This window comes from Coenobita brevimanus, chromosome 26, assembly GCF_032717465.1.
Source record: "Coenobita brevimanus isolate Jiangsu-jjx chromosome 26, ASM3271746v2, whole genome shotgun sequence".
In the NCBI taxonomy this organism is placed as follows: Eukaryota; Metazoa; Arthropoda; class Malacostraca; order Decapoda; family Coenobitidae; genus Coenobita; species Coenobita brevimanus.
The window spans coordinates 13617905-13635180 of NC_136979.1; the positions used below are offsets into that span (position 1 = coordinate 13617905).

At 44.5% G+C, this 17276-nt stretch overlaps 1 protein-coding gene across 1 annotated transcript in view; it reads left to right on the forward strand.

The window, feature by feature from the left end:
• LOC145394071 (DNA polymerase lambda-like) overlaps positions 1-17276 on the forward strand; it is a 342275-nt gene that overhangs the window by 175476 nt on the left and 149523 nt on the right. The gene's annotated exons all lie outside the window — the stretch shown is intronic.

Here is a 17276-nt window from a genome sequence, read left to right on the forward strand (position 1 = left end):
TTTCACACACACTAAGGATGACTTGTAGACCATTTGGAAGAGACTTCTGAGGCATGGTTTGGAGTCTAAAAACTTGGCCTGTTATGAAAAATCAAAACAACACACACACACAAAAGTCAAATGTAAATCTGTCAGCATCTTTAGTGAGTTTTATCATGATAATATTTACTATTATCTGTGTAGATCAGATATGCATTCTTAGGTCTTTAGTGGAAAAGTTTCTAGATTAGGGAAAGAAGTTGTATGAGGCCTTCATGGATTTGGAGGAAGCATATGAAAAGGTGGATAGACAAGGAATGGGGAAAGTATTAAGAATATCTGGAGTAAATGGGCAGTTGTTGAATGCCGTGAAGAGTAGGCCTATGTATAAGGGTGCTAATGCTGCAGTGCGTGTGGAGTGTGAACTGGGTGAAATTTTCTGTTTGAAGGTTGGATTGAAACAGGGATGTGTCATGTCTCCGTATATGGACAGGGTTACAAAATAGATACAAGGTAAGGCAATGGATGTTGGAGCAGGCCTAATGAGAGAGGGCAGTGTTTGGAAACTCCCTGTACTCTTGTTTGCAGGTGATACCGTGTTGTTAAATGACGACAAAAGGGAGCTGCAAGGCTTGGTTGATAGCTGGGGCAGAGGCGGGTGGAGCTCGTTTTGTTCCCCATCCTCTCTTCCCTGGGTATACAGGGGTAGGAAGGGGGCACCCCTAAGCAGAAATTATTGTTCGTGAGTGCACATATAGAACAGCAATACAGTACATAATATAATCATAATCATACTCACCTAGTGTTGTTATCGGCAAAAAAGCCACAAAGTCGGCCATCACACGGAACTAGCGTACAGTTGTCAGAGCAATAAAGCACAGAGCACTGAGGGGCCACAAAGGACGTCGACGGGCGAGGTACGGGGGGGGGGGGGCGATGGTTGCCTTGCCATGTCGGTTGGACTGATTCCTCAGTGCATTGTGAATGGTTAGCATGTGTTACAGTGCTGCGGGGTCTGCCCATGTGAGCCAGATGATACACATTACTGACGAAAAATGTACAGTACCGAAAATTTCTTTCCATTTCAGCGCCAGATATTGCCAACTTCTGCCGGATACTGTTTAACAGACTGAGCAGAAAGGGTTGGATATTGCAACAATAGATAATTGAGAGTTTACAGTATACTGTACATAGGTATATATATATACCACTATGCTTAGGTTTTGTTGATTACGAAAAGGCTTTCGACTCAGTGGAGCATATAGCAATTATAAATTCATTGTGAGAACAAGGATTGAATGAGAACATTGTAAACCTGCTCGAAAATATATATAAAGAGGGAACTGCTACAGTTAAATTACATAAGGACTCAGAAAAAATTAAGATTGAAAAGGGCGTGCGTCAGGGAGATACAATTTCACTAAAATTATTTACAGCATGCCTAGAAAGTATTCTCAGAAAGCTAGACTGGGAGTGAAAATTGATGGAGAAAAGCTAAACCATTTAAGATTTGCAGATGACATTGTCCTAATCTCAGAAACAGCGGAGGCATTGCAAGAAATGTTAAATGACCTGAACAGAGAAAGTCTGAAAGTAGGACTGAAGATGAACCGAAGTAACACTAAAGTAATGTTTAATCCACAAACACCAAAGAGCGTCATCAGAATAAGCGATGAAATTCTTGAAGAAGTTGAGGAGTACAGCTACTTGGGACAAATACTAAAATTAACGAAAGATCATGATAGCGAAATCAAAAGACGCATTACAATTGGATGGAAAGCTTTCGGTAAACATCGAGACATTATGAAAAGTAGCTTGCCAGTTTGTATGAAACGAAAAGTATATAACGAATGTATAATTCCAGGTATGACGTATGGTTGTGAGACCCGGAAACTAACAAAATCAATGGAAAATAAATTAATCCGTTCTCAGAGAGCAATGGAAAGGTCAATGTTGGGAATATCTTTAAGAGACAGGAAAAGTTCAACTTGAGTGAGAGAGCAGACTAAAGTCAAAGATATTATAGAAGTTATAAAAGAACAGAAATGGAGGTGGGCAGGCCATATAGCAAGAATAAGGGATAACCGATGGAGCAAGAGGCTGACTGACTGGACACCAAGAGAATGTAAGCGTAGCAGAAAAAGGCCAAACAGGAGATGGGGAGATGAGATAGAGAAATTTGCAGGGAAAACGTGGCAAAGATTGGCTCAGTCAAGGAATCCGTGGAAAAGGTTGGGGGAGCTGATGATATATATATATACATATATATATATATATATATATATATATATATATCAGCCAAGCCTTGCAGCTCCCCTTCGTCTTACTTTAACAACACAGTATCACCTGCAAACAAGAGCACAGGGAGTTTCCAAACACTGCCCTCTCTCATTAGGCCTGCTCCAACATCCACTGCCTTACCTTGTATCTATTTTGTAACCCCGTCCACATATGGAGACATGACACATCCCTGTTTCAATCCAACCTTCAAATAGATGATTGTGTTATGCAAGATCAAGCTGCGAGGAGTGAGGTGGATCAGGAGAGAGAGGAGCAGTCAGGGAGAAAGAATGAAAGTTGAGAAGCTGAGGATCAAAGAAGTGGCAGATGAAAACAGGACCAAAGTAGAGGACGAGTTAGAATTACTGAACTGGAATGAAATGGAACTGGACAGACTGTGGAATGCATATAGGGATTGCCTAGTTAGGAATGCTAAAGCGGTGTGTGGTGTGGCAGGAGTAACAACAAAGAAGAAAGGTACGGCATGGTGGGATGAGGAGGTAAAGAGAGCGGTAGAGGAAAAGAGGAAGAAGTGGCTAAAGTGGTTACAGGATGAGGGTTCAGTTGAAATAAGAACTGAATATGTTGAGAGCATGAAGCACATAAAGAGACTAGTGAAGAGGAAAAAGAAAGAGGTAAATGAGGATCTAGGAAGAAAAATGAATGCGAACTACTCTGAAAATAGAAAGTTACTCTGGAAAGAGGTGCGGAAATGTAGAAGTGAAAGTGGAAAGAAATGGGATGGTGTGAAGGATGCAGGTGGTAGATTATTAACCCATGGAGATGGAGTAAGGACCAGATGGAACGAATATTTTGAAAGCCTGATGAATGGGAATAGAGAGAGCAGAGCAACTGTAAATATGATTGGTTTTGGGGGTGTGCAGAGAAGGAATGCAGTGCCAGGAGACGTGACACTCGCACAGGTGAAGAGTGTTGTGAAGCGGCTGAAAAATGGGAAAGCTGCTGGGGTTGATGAGGTGTATGCAGAGATGCTTAAATGTACTGGAGAGAATGGAATGAAGTGCTTGTTGGAGATAATGTAAGAAGGCATGGATGAGTGAAACTGTGCCTGCAGAGTGGAAAAAGGCTGTGATTGTACCCCTGTACAAAAATAAAGATGAGCGAAGTGAGTGCAAGAATAATCGTGGCATAAGCTTACTGAATGTGGTAGGGAAGGTATATGGAAGAATTATTATAGAGAAAGTAAGAGAGATATCAGAAGTCCTAGTGAGTGATGAACAGGGGTACATTAGGAGTGGCAGAGGATGTGTGGACCAAATATTTGCAGTGAGACAGATAGTAGAGAAGGCTTGTGAGAAGGACCATAAGGTGTTTATGGCATTCATGGATATGGAAAAAGCATATGACAAAGTGGACAGAGAAGGATTGTGGAAAGTTCTGCGTATGTACGGTGTAGAGGACAAGCTGCTAGGTGCCGTCAAGAGTTTTATGATGGTAGTGAAGCATGTGTAAGGGTTAATGGGCATCTAAGTGAATGGTTCACGATCAGTGTGGGCGTGCGACAAGGTTGTGTGATGTCCCCATGGTTGTTCAGTATATATATGGATGGGATGATGAGAGAAGTAAAAACACGACTAATGGAGAGAGGGATGGCATTGGTAATGAATGGTGATGGATGGAATATCTCAAATTTGTTGTATGCTGATGATGCAGTACTGCTTGCAAGTACCGGACAAGAACTTGGTAGGCTAGTGCAGAGTTTTGCTGATGTCTGTAAGCATTGTTCCTTGAGAGTAAATGTAGAAAAGTGTAAAGTGATGGTTATTGAGAGAGAAGGTGACTCCCAGTGCAATGTAACAGTGAATGGACAGAGAGACTGGAATTGGTGAGAGAGTTCAAATACTTGGGCACAGTGATGGAAAAGAGAGGAAAATGTCCAAAAGAAGTTGAAAGCAGAGTGACACAAGGAAGAAAAGTAGCTGGTGCAATGAAGGCCTTGATAAGAAACAGAGGCTTGAGTGTTGCTGCTCCATGAGGCTTACATGAAGGAGTGTTAGTGCCAACATAAAATATGGATGTGAGTCTATGGTGTGGCATGAAAATGAAAAGTCAAGAGTAAGAGCAGTGGAGATGGGACTGCTGAGGAATGCATGTGGAGTACAGAGGGTGGATAGGATACGAAATAATGTGATTCGTGAAAGATGCGGAGTGAAGAAGTCAGTGGACACCAGAATTGAAGAGAGTGTACTGAGATGGTATGGTCACGTGGAGAGAATGGATAACAATAGAGTGGTGAAGAAGGTATATCTGAGCGAATTCGAAGGAGGGAGGAGGCGAAGTAGGCCAAGGAGAAGGTGGAGAGATATGGTGGATGAATGTGTGAGGAAGAGAGGTGTGGAAGTCGGTGAAGCTAGGGAACTGACAGGAGATCGAGCTGGCTGGATGAATTTTGTGAGGAGTAGTGCATGATCAGGGATTTTTGGCACCCCTTTTTAATGTGGCAGCGTCTGGATTGACTCCGTCAGATACGATTATGTGAAGCTACAGAACGTGGTGAATGTTTTTGGCGTGTCTGATAGAGCCAGGATTCCGGGGGCTTGAATGATGAGTGAATGGAAGCGTGGCCTATTGGATTGGGCAATTTTTGGCTGTCTGGACATTGCTACTCCTCACCCTGCCCTAGGGTGGGAAAGGTCCATATGATGATATATATATATATATATATATATATATATATATATATATATATATATTGTATTCCATCCATCCATCATCGAATTCTACATTGCCTCATGAGGAGCGTAGAAGCCAGGGGCTAGGCAATTTGGTCATGACATATACAATGAGAGTGAAACTCCCTCAAATTAGCGAGGGTTATGTTCCAGACCCCCCTTGAAAATTCTTGAAATTCGCTAATTCTTGACGCCTTCCAGAAAATGACATTTATTGGTAATTGCTGATACTGTAATGCATTACTCATCTATAAACGTTTCTTGTTAAATCCGTTTCTCTGTTGTTTTTAGTTGTTTGGCTGTAACAGCTCTCGTTTGATTCATCAGCGTAATGGCAGAAGGGACTGTCCTAAGTGTTTAACTAAACCTAACCTAACCTAGTTTAATTGTGCTTATTAATTAAAGCAAACCTAACATAACCTACAGCTGGGAAACTGGGAAATGAAATCCATCTTTCAGTGCATAGAGTAGGATTCTTCCATTGCACCGGAAACAAACACTCTTAGGTATGGCTTAGCTGCCGAGCCCCTCAATGGCCGGCGGGTTTCAGAAATTTGCGTGCACCCCAGGCCGGCCCTGGAACAATTTTTTTAAGTTCTAAAATCAATATACTGTTAAGAAGCACGATTTGCCAGTTAGGTGCTCAAGAAGTAGGTTTTGGTACAAGTCAAAGTTGCCAGTTTCCCTTCTGTTTGTGAGTGTAGTTATTTCGTAAGTTATGCATTAATTTTGATGCTTTTTCTCAGTAATGTTTTATTTACATGATTATTAAATTATATCATTGAAATTAAGTTTCTATGGTAAATAATTTACAGTGTTATGTAACCCCCTGGGGGTAGGGCTCTTTTCAAGAATACTCCCCCAGTATCCCTGCTTGTTGTACAAGGCGACTAAATGGTTGGCGGAGGGTTAGTGCCCCTCCCAGGAAAACTAACTAAAAAGACGAACAGGAAGCCTCGGACAAGGACTGACCAAAAAATGATGACCAAGGACCGGACAAAGGACATGGTAATTGCAACATGGAATATAAGAGGTGCGAATTATGAGGTGAAAGAGAGAGAGATTGTCCAGGTGCTTGAGGGTGCGAAAGTTGATGTATGTGGAGTAACTGAAACTAAATGGAAAGGTGAGAGTGTGAGAGAATGGGAGTATAGATGGGGTATATGTGCAGGAGTAGGTGAGAATGAGAGGGCAAAAGAAGGAGTGTGTATAGTTGTGAGTAAAAGATGGAAGAAGAACATAAGAGAGTATGGATCAGTTGGGTCAAGGATTGTGTGGGTAAGATTGAAAATTGGAATACAAATGTAGGCGATTGTGTGCGTGTATGTGCCAAAGCAAGATCATGCAAGCAGAGTGAGAGAAGAGTTCTGGACAAATGTGGAAGTGTGCATGGAAAAGTTTGGAAGGAATGAGAGAGTGTTTTTGATCGGTGATATGAATGGTAAAGTAGGGAATGTGAAGGTGTTGGTGAGTGGGGTGTGCCTGCTGAGATAGATGAGAATGGCAGTGCGTTAGTGGACATTTGTGCTGGGATGGGGTTGGTGATAGCCAATACCCTCTTCAGGCATAAAATGATCCACAGGTATACATGGCGAGTGATGAGAAGGGTGAGTGGAGAACTGACTGAAAGGAAGGCAATGATTGCTTATGTGTGTGTGGATGAAAGGATGCGAAGATGTGTAATGGATGCAAGAGCTTATAGAGGTTTGGGGAGTGGACTTTCTGACCACTACTTGCTGGTGGCCAGAATCAAGATCCAAAAAAGATGGAGAAATAGAAGAAGGGAAGGACGGGAAGAAGGAATATTTGCAAGGAGAGTGGAAAGGTTACAAGGGGATGAGAAAAAGGCAGAATATAAGAGAGAAGTGGAGGAACGATTGGGCAAATATGAATTGGAGCAGATAGGGGACGTGGAAAGTTTGTGCAGGATATTCACAGAAGAAATATGTGCGGTATGTGATGTGGTGTGTGGGATGAAGAGAAGACGGAGGGGGTGCAAGGAACAGCGTGGTGGAAGGAAGAGGTGAGACTGGCTGTGGCATAAAAGAAGAAAGCATACAATGAATGGATGAGAAATAGGGGCGTGGAAGAAGTTGAGAGGCGGAAGAGAGAGTTATATGTAGAAAGAAGGAGAGAGGTGAAAAGATTAGTAGGAGAGAGTAAGAAGTGAGTGGATGAGGAATTTGGAAGGAATTTGAGTGTAAAGTGGAGGGACTGTAAGAAAATGTTCTGGAAAGAGGTGAAGAGAGTAAGACAGGGCGGAAGTGAAGTTAGCAGGAGAGGGAAAGATAAAAATGGTAAATTACCAGTGGAGAAGGGAGAAAAAGTGAGCAGATGGAGAGAACACTTTAAGGAATTGTTGAACACAGAGGATGGAAGTAATGCGAGTATAAGTGGCTGGGGAATGGCTGGGAGAAGGAGGGAGGTGAGAAGACTGGAAGAAATCAGTAGGATAGAAGTTGAGGAAGCAATGAAGAAAGTTAAATTGGGGAAAGCCCCAGCAATTGATGGAGTGTGTGGTGAAATGCTGAAGCATGGGGGAGAGATAGCAGTAGAATGAATGTGGAAGATGTGCACATTAGCCTGGGAGGAAGGTAGAGTCCCAGAGGATTGGAAGTCAGGTATAATTATTCCCTTGTACAAAGGAAAAGGGGAAAAAGAAGTATGTGGTAATTGTAGGGGCATTTGTCTTCTTAGTACTGTATAATAGGAAAAGTGTATGGTAGGATACTTATTGAGAGTTAGAGAGAGAACAGAGAAATTAGTTGGAGAAGAACAGGGAGGCTTTAGGAAGGGAAGAGGTTGTGTAGATCAGATAATCATTCTTAGATCTTTAGTGGAAGAGTTTCTAGAGAAGGGAAAGAAGTTGTATGCAGCTTTCATGGATCTGGAGAAAGCATATGACAGGGTGGATAGACAAGGATTGTGGAAAGTATTAAGATTATATGGAGCAGATGGGAAGTTATTGAATGCTGTGAAGAGTATGTATGATGGCGCTAAGGCTGCAGTGCGTGTGGATGGTGAACTGAGTGAATTTTTCTCTTTGAAGATTGGGTTGAAACAGGGATGTGTCATGTCTCCGTGGTTGTTCAATCTGTACATGGATAATAAAAGAGGTACAAGGTAGGGTAGTGGATGTTGGAGTGGCCCTGGTGAGAGAGGGTAGTGTTTGGAAACTCCCTGTACTGTTGTTTGCAGATGATACTGTGTTGTTGAGTGAAGACGAAGGGGAGCTGCAGGGCTTGGTGGATGACTTTGGGAGAGTGTGTAAGAAACGGAATCTAAAGGTGAATGTAGGGAAGTGTAAAGTGATGGTCTTTGAGAGAGGTGAAGTCAGTGAATGTTCATCGAGGTTGGATGGTGAGGAATTGGAAAATGTGAGTACGTTTAAGTACTTGGGTAGTGTGATGAGTAAGGATGGAGGTTTGGAGGGTGAAGTGCTTGAAAGGGTACAACATGGAAGAAAAGTTGCTGGTTCCTTGAAAGCAGTGATAAAAAACAGGGCTGTGAGCATGGAAGTGAAAAAGTTACTACATGACAGTATTGTGATACCAACTCTAACGTATGGAAGTGAAGCTTGGATGTTATTGGAAGGACATAAGTCAAGAGTGAGAGCAGTGGAAATGAGTTATTTAAGAGGAGCCTGTGGAGTCACATGGAGAGACAGGCTGACAAATGAGGATATAAAGGAGCATTGTGGTGTGGATTTGGATGTGATAGGAAGCGTTAGGAGGGATACACTGAGGTGGTTTGGCCATGTGGAGAGGATGGAAGGTGAAAGACTGACGAAGAGAGTATATGTGAGTGAGGTGGAGGGGGGGAGAGGGAGGGGGAGGCCGAGGATGAGATGGAGTGATAGGGTGGAGAGGTATGCGAGAGAGGGGGGTGTGAATTGGGAGCAGGGCAGTGAAATGGCGAGGGACAGGGCGACATGGAGGCAATTTGTTTGTGGCCACCCCGAACGGGATTGAGGCGTCTGGCAATAGATAGATAGTTATGTAAAAAATTCCTTGCATGTTTTTGTTGTCTACAAATTGGTAACTGTTGTTGCTAGGGGTAGGTACAGGACCAGCACGTTCCAGAATGAAGCAAGGAAGCTTATGGATGGAGAAGAGATTAGTTTCAGTTCAGTCGGCTTTCATTTCAGTTTAAGTATAGTGCTGTGTCAGTGAAGTTCGTATATTTTTGGTACTTGTGAAAACAGTGAAGTGTTGGCAAACACTGAAATGTTAGTGAAGTTTGTTTATCAACAGTTCCTGTGAAAATAGTGTTGTCAAGCATTAAGTGTAAATGCAGTTAATAAAGTTAGTATAACTGCAGTGCTTGTGAAAACAGTGAAGTTGGAAAGCATTAAGTGTAGTTATTTGGAAAATAAAGACAGTGAACTTAACCCTTTCTCTCGCATTAAGTTTTAATAAGTTTCATGTTCCACAACACATCGCCTTCTCCCCATCTCCCGCCGCCCACTGCGGACTCCAAAAAAGTGTATTTTTGGCTTATTTTCACCAACCAGACATATTTATTTTGCCACAAAACCCACATATTCCTATTCGTCGATGTTTTTTCTACATGATAAGTGAAATAAAAAAAACACACAAAAGAACACACTATACGTACGTTAGGGCGGTGTGAATAAACATTCGGGATCATTCATCTCACTTCCCAACATCATAACTCGAATGTTTACTAATCTATCTCTACATGTTAGACCATCATTGAAAAGAGAATTGTATTAGATTTCGAATGGGATCATTAGCATTTTGATATGAGGTATGGTTTTCAAGTAAGAAGCGAAAAAGTAATATCTATTTCCGACAGACAACAGAGTTTTTATTCGGGGAGCTCTAGTGAGAAACTTTTCACAGCAGTGTTACATTTTTATGTCATCATCTTATGCAGAATTTCATGGGCTTTCATTTGAGATCAGAACGGTTCTTCTATGTTTCAGTTTTTAAGAAAAATACAAAAAACTACAGTGTACCCATGCCGTGTTGTGACTGTAGGGCAGTTTACCGCCTCCCTCTAAGCTCCTGCATGTATTTCACCAATTCCTTGTACACTAGATATGTACACTATATTCACATGATTCACTGTCACTATTTTTGTAGTTGAATACTCACATTTGGTGCAGGGTAGGGGCAGTGTAGTTGATTAGAAACAGTAGCACAATCTTTGTTGGGCCAATAGCAGATAACGACCAGGAACGCTTCACAAACTCCTAATTTCCTATTGCAAACACCAAATCTAATCACAATAGGCCCCCAAAACTATACATAAATATGTTGCATGGCCAGGCCAGGGGTAATACAGGAGATTTAAAGGGACAAGACTGCACAGTACCTTCCCCACTCACAGCTCATTTGGTACTGAAAAACCTGTCTGCTCTCTCGCGGGTATTGGGATCCACAGTTGCCAACCCATTACTTTTGATAAGAGCAGGGCAAGCTATAATGCCTCCAAAAATGATGCAAATCGACCAAAAACTTTTTTTTTGCAAATATTTTATGGTTTTATGATGCCAAAGGCATCACTATTTACTAGGAAAGACCCTAATGATGCCTAATATGTCACCGCATACGAAGGGGTTAAGAAGCCAATGTTTATTCAGGACACCTGGGCTGATCTTGTGTACTGTACACCTAAAGGCGAACCACGGAAAGAACGACTCACAAGGCAACTTCCTTCCTATACTGGACTACTGCTGTTGGAGCTTGTGGCAGTGTGGGGTGGGGACGTAACACTGGTGTCAGGAGTGGGATTACTAAGAGTGTTGCAGTGAGATTAACCTTTGACAGAGAAGCAGATGCAAACAAGATCCTGAGCTGGGCAGGAGGATGAGGTGTCATTGGCTGCAATTATGAAGCTATGACAAACACAAATACAGGCACAGAAGGAAGGATGGACATAACTCAAAGAACTAATACAGGCACAGACTAAAGAACTCAAAGAACAATTACAGGCACAAGCTAAAGAACTCACAGAACAATTACAGGCACAGAATGAAGGACAGAAAAACTCAAGGAACAACTGCAAGCACAAAGTGAACAACTATAGGCACAACATGAAGAAGAAAAAGAATGGGATGAACAACTTCAAGAGGCATCAGAGGAACAACAGAGGGAATTACAGCTGAGGATGCAAGGGCAGCTAGATGCTTTCATGGGGGAAATGAAGGAAGAACAGCAACAGCTTAAGGAGGAAATAGATGCCAAGCTAGAGCAGCAGAAGTATGAGATGTCAGAAGAAGAGAGGACACTGATGGAGGATGCAGATTTACAAACAGTGCTGGAGTGGCTGCAGCGACCATCTTGGGTAGAAGTTTTTAGGTTTAGCCCTTCAACCAAGAGCTACTGGAGTCAGTGGGACCTTCTTCGTTTGAACAACAGGCTACTAGAGCGTCAGTGAGAGGCACCTGATGGGGCCTCAACAAGTATTGGCAACTGGTGGTTCCGAAGAAGATGAGGTCCAAGATCTTGTTTAAGTCCCATAACCAGATCACTAGTGGGCACCTGGGAGTGATGAAAACTCTAAGCCAGCTGTGACAGAGGTTCTTCTGGATTGGCATGCGTCAGGATGTTGAAGAGTGGTGTCAGGCCTGTGATGTGTGTTGTGCCAAGAAGGGACCCAAGAAACGTGGTTGTGCCCCTCCTCAGCTGTACCAAGTGGGTGCACTGATGGAAAGAGTCACAATGGACATTGCTGGACCTCTGCCACTCACTGAAAGAAGAAACCGGTATATGTGTGTCACCATGGACAACTTTACAAAGTGGCCCGAAGCCTATGCTCTCCCTGATCAAGAGGCTGTGACGGTTGCTCAGGTGTTGGTTGATCAGCTTTTTTGTTGTTTTGGAATGCCACAAGAGCTACATTCAGACCAGGGTAGAAACTTCAAGTCTGCTGTGTTCCATGAATGCTGCAAGTTATTGGGGTTCAAGAAGACCAGGATGACCCTACTAAGGCCACAGTCAGATGGGATGGTGGAGAAATTCAACTAGACCCTAGGACGAAAACTTGACAAGTACTGTGTAGAGGGACAAACAGAATGGGACCAGAAATTACCTGTGTTGCAGATGGCACATCTGTCTGCATCCATGAGTCTACCAGCTACACCCCTGCAAAACTGATACTGGGCCACGATTTATGCTTACCTGTTGACTTGTTAATGGGAAGACCACCTAGTGAAGAGCTGCCTACAGACACCACTGGCTATGAGAAGCACCTTCAGGAAAGGCTGGCTGAGGTACATCATCAAGTTTGGGGAGTCCTCAAGTTTTCAGGAGAGGTAATGAAGTGCAAGTATGATGCCGAGACAAGTGAGCTGAGCTTCAAGGATGGTGACCAAGTCTGGTTATACAATCCTCAGTGAAAGAAGGAACAGTCACCGAAGCTGCAGAGCCCATGGGATGGGCCTTGCACTGTGTTGGACCGCCTATCAGACATAACATATCGGATTCGGGGAGGCAGAAAGTCTCGCCTAAAGGTGGTACATGTGAACCGTCTGTGGCAGTACCATGGGCCAGGACAGTACAACTGGGATGTCTCCGAGGAATCGTGCCCTCCCACAGCCGAGGATGTTGAGGAGGACCACAGAGCTGAAGTTTAAGAGGATGGTGAAAGTTGCCCAGGAGATGTGAATCAGGAAGTGGACCAAGACCTTCCAGGAGGAATGGACTGTTTGGAGGAGCATGGACGTCGTCGGAAGTGGCACAGAAGAAGACCTGATAAGTTGAAGGATTATTTTATGTATAGTTAGATGTTTCATTAGGATTAATTACGTTTGTATATATTGTATAGTTTTGTCGTGATGACAAAGGACTAGGGAGGGGGTAGTGTTAAGAAGTGGGATTTGCCAGTTAGGTGCTCGAGAAGTAGGTTTCGGTACGAGTCAGAGTTGCCAGTTTGCCTGCTGTTTGTGAGTGTAGTTATTTCATAAGATATTAATTAATTCTGATGCTTTTTCTAATTAATATTTCATTAATGTGATTATTAAATGATGTAATTGAAATTAAGTTTGTACAGTAAATAATTTACAGTGTTATGTAAGAAAACCCTTGCATGTTTTGGTTGTCTCCAAATTGGTAACTGTTGTTGCTAGGAGTAGGTACAGGACCAGCACGTTCTTGAATGTTGGAGAAGCAAGGAAGCTTTTATTAGGATGGGGAAGAGACTGGTTCGAGTTCAGTCAGCTTTCAGTTCAGGTTGAGTGTAGTGCTGTGTCAGTGAAGTTTGTATATTTTCGGTACATGTGAAAACAGTGAAGTGTTAGTGAAGTTTGTTTATCAACAGTACCTGTGAAAATAGTGAAGTGTTGTCAAGCATTAAGTGTAATTGCAGTTAGTAAAGTTTGTATAACTTCAGTGCTTGTGAAAACAGTGAAGTTGGAAAGCATTAAGTGAGGTTATTTGGAAAATAAAGACAGTAAACTTAAGAAGCCAGTGTTTATTCACGACGCCTGGGCTGATCTTGTGTACTGTACACCTAAAGGTTGACCATAGGAAGAATAACTCACTGGGCAACATCCTTCCAATACTGGACTACTGCTGTTGGAACCTGTGGTAGTGTGGGGTTGGGACGTAACAATATTTTTCTTAACCCAAGGCATCTCGTCGACGTATGGGTATGTCGCAACGTTTTGTCACAGCTAGACCTGTTGATGTACTGGTATGTCGCGCAATTGCAAGGTTCATAATCTGCACAATTTTCAATTTTCGCGTGAGATTTTTGGTACATATACAGGGGAGACCTTCCTCTATTCCTCTACAAGATGCTAGGCAGGGACAATGCCTTACCCCACATGACCTCCCCCCCCCTGCACGCCATTGTCTTGGCAATTCACCTGTTGCAAGTGACCTGGCCAGTAAAGGCATTCAGGGCCAGAGTGATTCCCCCATCAATGATAATGTGGAGGACAAAGTTTACATAGCATTAGAGGAAGAAACAGTCAGAAATGATGATCAGGTAATGTTGCCAAAAAAGGTCAGGTATGTTGATGTGTTAGTGAGTGAAACAATGCTTATATTGCCTATATTACTATTTGAAAACCAATATACTCTTGAACTACATATAAATTCGTACCAAATAAATAAATAAATACCATTTATGAGTGGTGTGGAATAGTTACCCTCCTATAGAGCTCGTTTTCTTTGGAGCCAGCCTGATAGAAAACCCAGTAAGGTAAGGAGTACTGCTATCTGTATCGAGTATTTAAAACCTCAGGTGAGCGATTTCTCTATGAATTTTCGATGTTTCTCACCAAAAGCGGAGGTTTTAGCCAAAATTTTTTTCCAAAATTGGTTGGGACTGGGGGGAGTCAGTGGCAGAAAATCGGTTGGGACGTGACGGGTTAAAGATGTGAAGAGAATCATCTGGCGCACCTAGCAATGTTTTTTATCTTCCTAAACCCATCGTGGTATTTGCTATGATTCACGGAAGAATTCATAAAATTATGGTGCATGTGCCATATGGGCAAAAACATCAGATTAAGTGACCACCTGACTGTTTGGGATTGTAGTGTAGAGTCATGAAAACATACCAGTGACCTTCGTTCCTTTTCCATAATTGTTTATTTATTTATTTTTTATTTGTGCTAACTTGGCATCACTGACACCAGTACTGTAGAAGGTTGTTCAGCTCTGAGGGTTATGAATTGGTTAATGGAATACATTACTGTTTGTGTAATGCTAGGTGTTTTAGGCTTGGCTTCCCATTCCGTAAACGCCTAGCGTATAACGAGGCTCTCTTTCGAGACTGGGGCTTAGACAAATAAGAGAGAGGCAGGACACAAAAACTCCAGGCAACAACCTTACACGTGTATTGCTTAGTTAGACAGGGGAAGAAGTAGGTGTTACAGACAAGTATACTGGGCAATTATAAACTCTTATATCTAGTTAGTAGTATCTCGCAGGATACTGTTTTGAGTCACAGTGAATAGTACTTAAGGCAGAGCATTCTCAATTAGGGAAGTCCAGGGTTTCTATACATGTGGAGTTGTTAAGGTTATTTCACACTGGGGAGGGTGGTGTAAGGCACTGGGGTCTGATTTTGATTATGGTAGTATGAGATAATTTCTGATGGCAGCATATTTACTTTATTACCCTCCACTTGTATTCTGCTTTTGACTAATTATTATCACTTTCTCTACCACTTTGATCTTGTCACTGTATTATTCTGTACACTGTTCACTGTATCTATTATTATCTCTAACACTGGGTAGTGTCGGTGATTCCTGCAACAAAGTCAATTCATTGTTCTGCCTAGGCACTTTTTGATCACTGATATTGTACAGTTAGGGTCACTCCAGTCTGCGTCTGGCGCCAGGGGCATGGGAAGAGGGGCGGCACAGCTCCGCTACTGACAGGGCTGGGCACCACCAGGGGCCTCCGTACTCAGAGGGCACGAGATCACATGCAGGGGCATCCGTTCTCGTCCAGGGGTGTGGGTGGCGAAAGGTCCTGCACTCTCAGGGTTGGGGACAAGAGTGTGTCCCTCAGGACTGGGGCCAGACAATTGCCTGAAATGGTCGTTCAGGCTCCTGACGGAGGATGAGAACCTCCGCCGTCAAGGTGCGGGGAGTTCCCGCCCGGGAGTTCTGGGGGTAGTCTGGGGTTCCTGAGGGCTGCGGTCCCCAGGGCTTGGCGGCACCGACAGGAAGGGGCTGCGGCACCAGCCTGCATCAGGCTCTGTCAGGTGGGTCTCCCCCAGAGCCAGTTGTAGGGAGCAGAGGCCAGGTGAGACTACAGGGCCTCTCCAATACTCCTCTACGCCTGAGACTTCCTCTGTGTCAGAGGTCAGGGAACAGGCGTCAGCTACAGGCAGCGGAGCGGCTACAGGCCGTCTCCTGCCATAGGGCCTAGCTACTGGCCGTGGCTTCCTAGGGGCGTGGCTACGGGCTGGCGCCAAGGCCCAGCTACTGGCCATGGCCTGAGAGATTGGGTGACTGCCAGCAAACCCAGGGGGACCTTTGGAGCGGCTACAGGCCGTTTCCTGCAGGAGGGGTGTTGAGCGGCTACAGGCCATCTCAGGGGGAACACCTTCATATCGGCTACAGGCCGTCTGATGAAGGCAGGAGCGGCTACAGGCCGTCTCCTTCAGGAAGGGTGTTGAGCGGCTACAGGCTGTCTCAGGGGGAACACCTTCAGAGCGGCTACAGGTCGTCTGACGAAGGCAGGAGCGAATACAGGCTGTCTCCTCATTACCCTCAGAGCGGCTACAGGCCATTTTCTTCAGGAGGGGTGAGCGGCTACAGGCCGTCTCAGGGGGAACACCTTCGGAGTGGCTACAGGCTGTCTGATGAAGGCGGGAGTGGCTACAGGCCGTCTCCTGCAGGAGGGGGTTTGAGCAGCTACAGGCCATCTCAGGAAGAACACCTTCGGAGCGGCTACAGGCCGTCTCCTGACTAAGGAGGGAGTGGCTATAGGCTGTCTCCTGGTTACTCTCAGAGCGGCTACAGGCCGTCTCAAGGCGAGGGGCAAACGGCTACAGGCCGTCTCAAGGAAGACACCTTCAGAGCGGCTACAGGTCGTCTCCTTAGAACCCTCAGAGCGGGTACAGGCCATCTCCTTGAAGAGGAGTGAGTGGCTACAGGCCGTCTCTGGGGTGCTGGCAGGAGCTGGATAGGCAGCTTTACCCCTTAGCTGGTTGGTGAAGGCTCGCCCTGAAGATAATTTGGTATTCCTGCTATGGTGACGGCGGGCAAGCTCCGGGTCATAGAGGCACGCGGCCTGGGCTGACTTAGGCCATTGTCGCTCCGAGTCCCGGCGCGCTGCTGCTGCTCCTCTCTGGGCTCCTTGAGGGGGTGTCTGGGTGTTCACGGGGGCACTATGCTGCATTTTATCACCGTCTGCTGGGAAAAAGTCATGTCCCCATGACTGGAGGTGATAGACTTGCGTATCGTAGGTGGCGTAGACTGGCTGCGGGTGTCGGAGGAGGGCGGGTCAGGCAGTGGTGGCGGTGTACTTGTCCTGTTCATTGCAGGTGAGGAAGAGGGTGGAGGTGGTGGTGGAGGAGCGGAGGAGTTGGAGAAAGTGGTGTGGTCCTCGGACTCGCTGGTTGCATCCGAGTGACGGTGCCCATACAGCTCGTCGTATCTTCATGGTGGTAGTTGTTGCTCGTGGTGTGGTGTGGTGTTGAATGCTTGAGATGGATGGTGAGTGTCGGGTTTTATGCCGGGGTAATGCACCGTAGCGTCTCGGGGGAGTGTAGGTGGCTGGGATTTGTGCTTGATGTATCATGAGTGTGAGATGGTATAGGGCAGGGGTAGGAGTGTGATTTTGCAGTGAAGCAGGTGGGGTGGGGGTCCACAACTCGCGTTTTTGTGCAAGAATT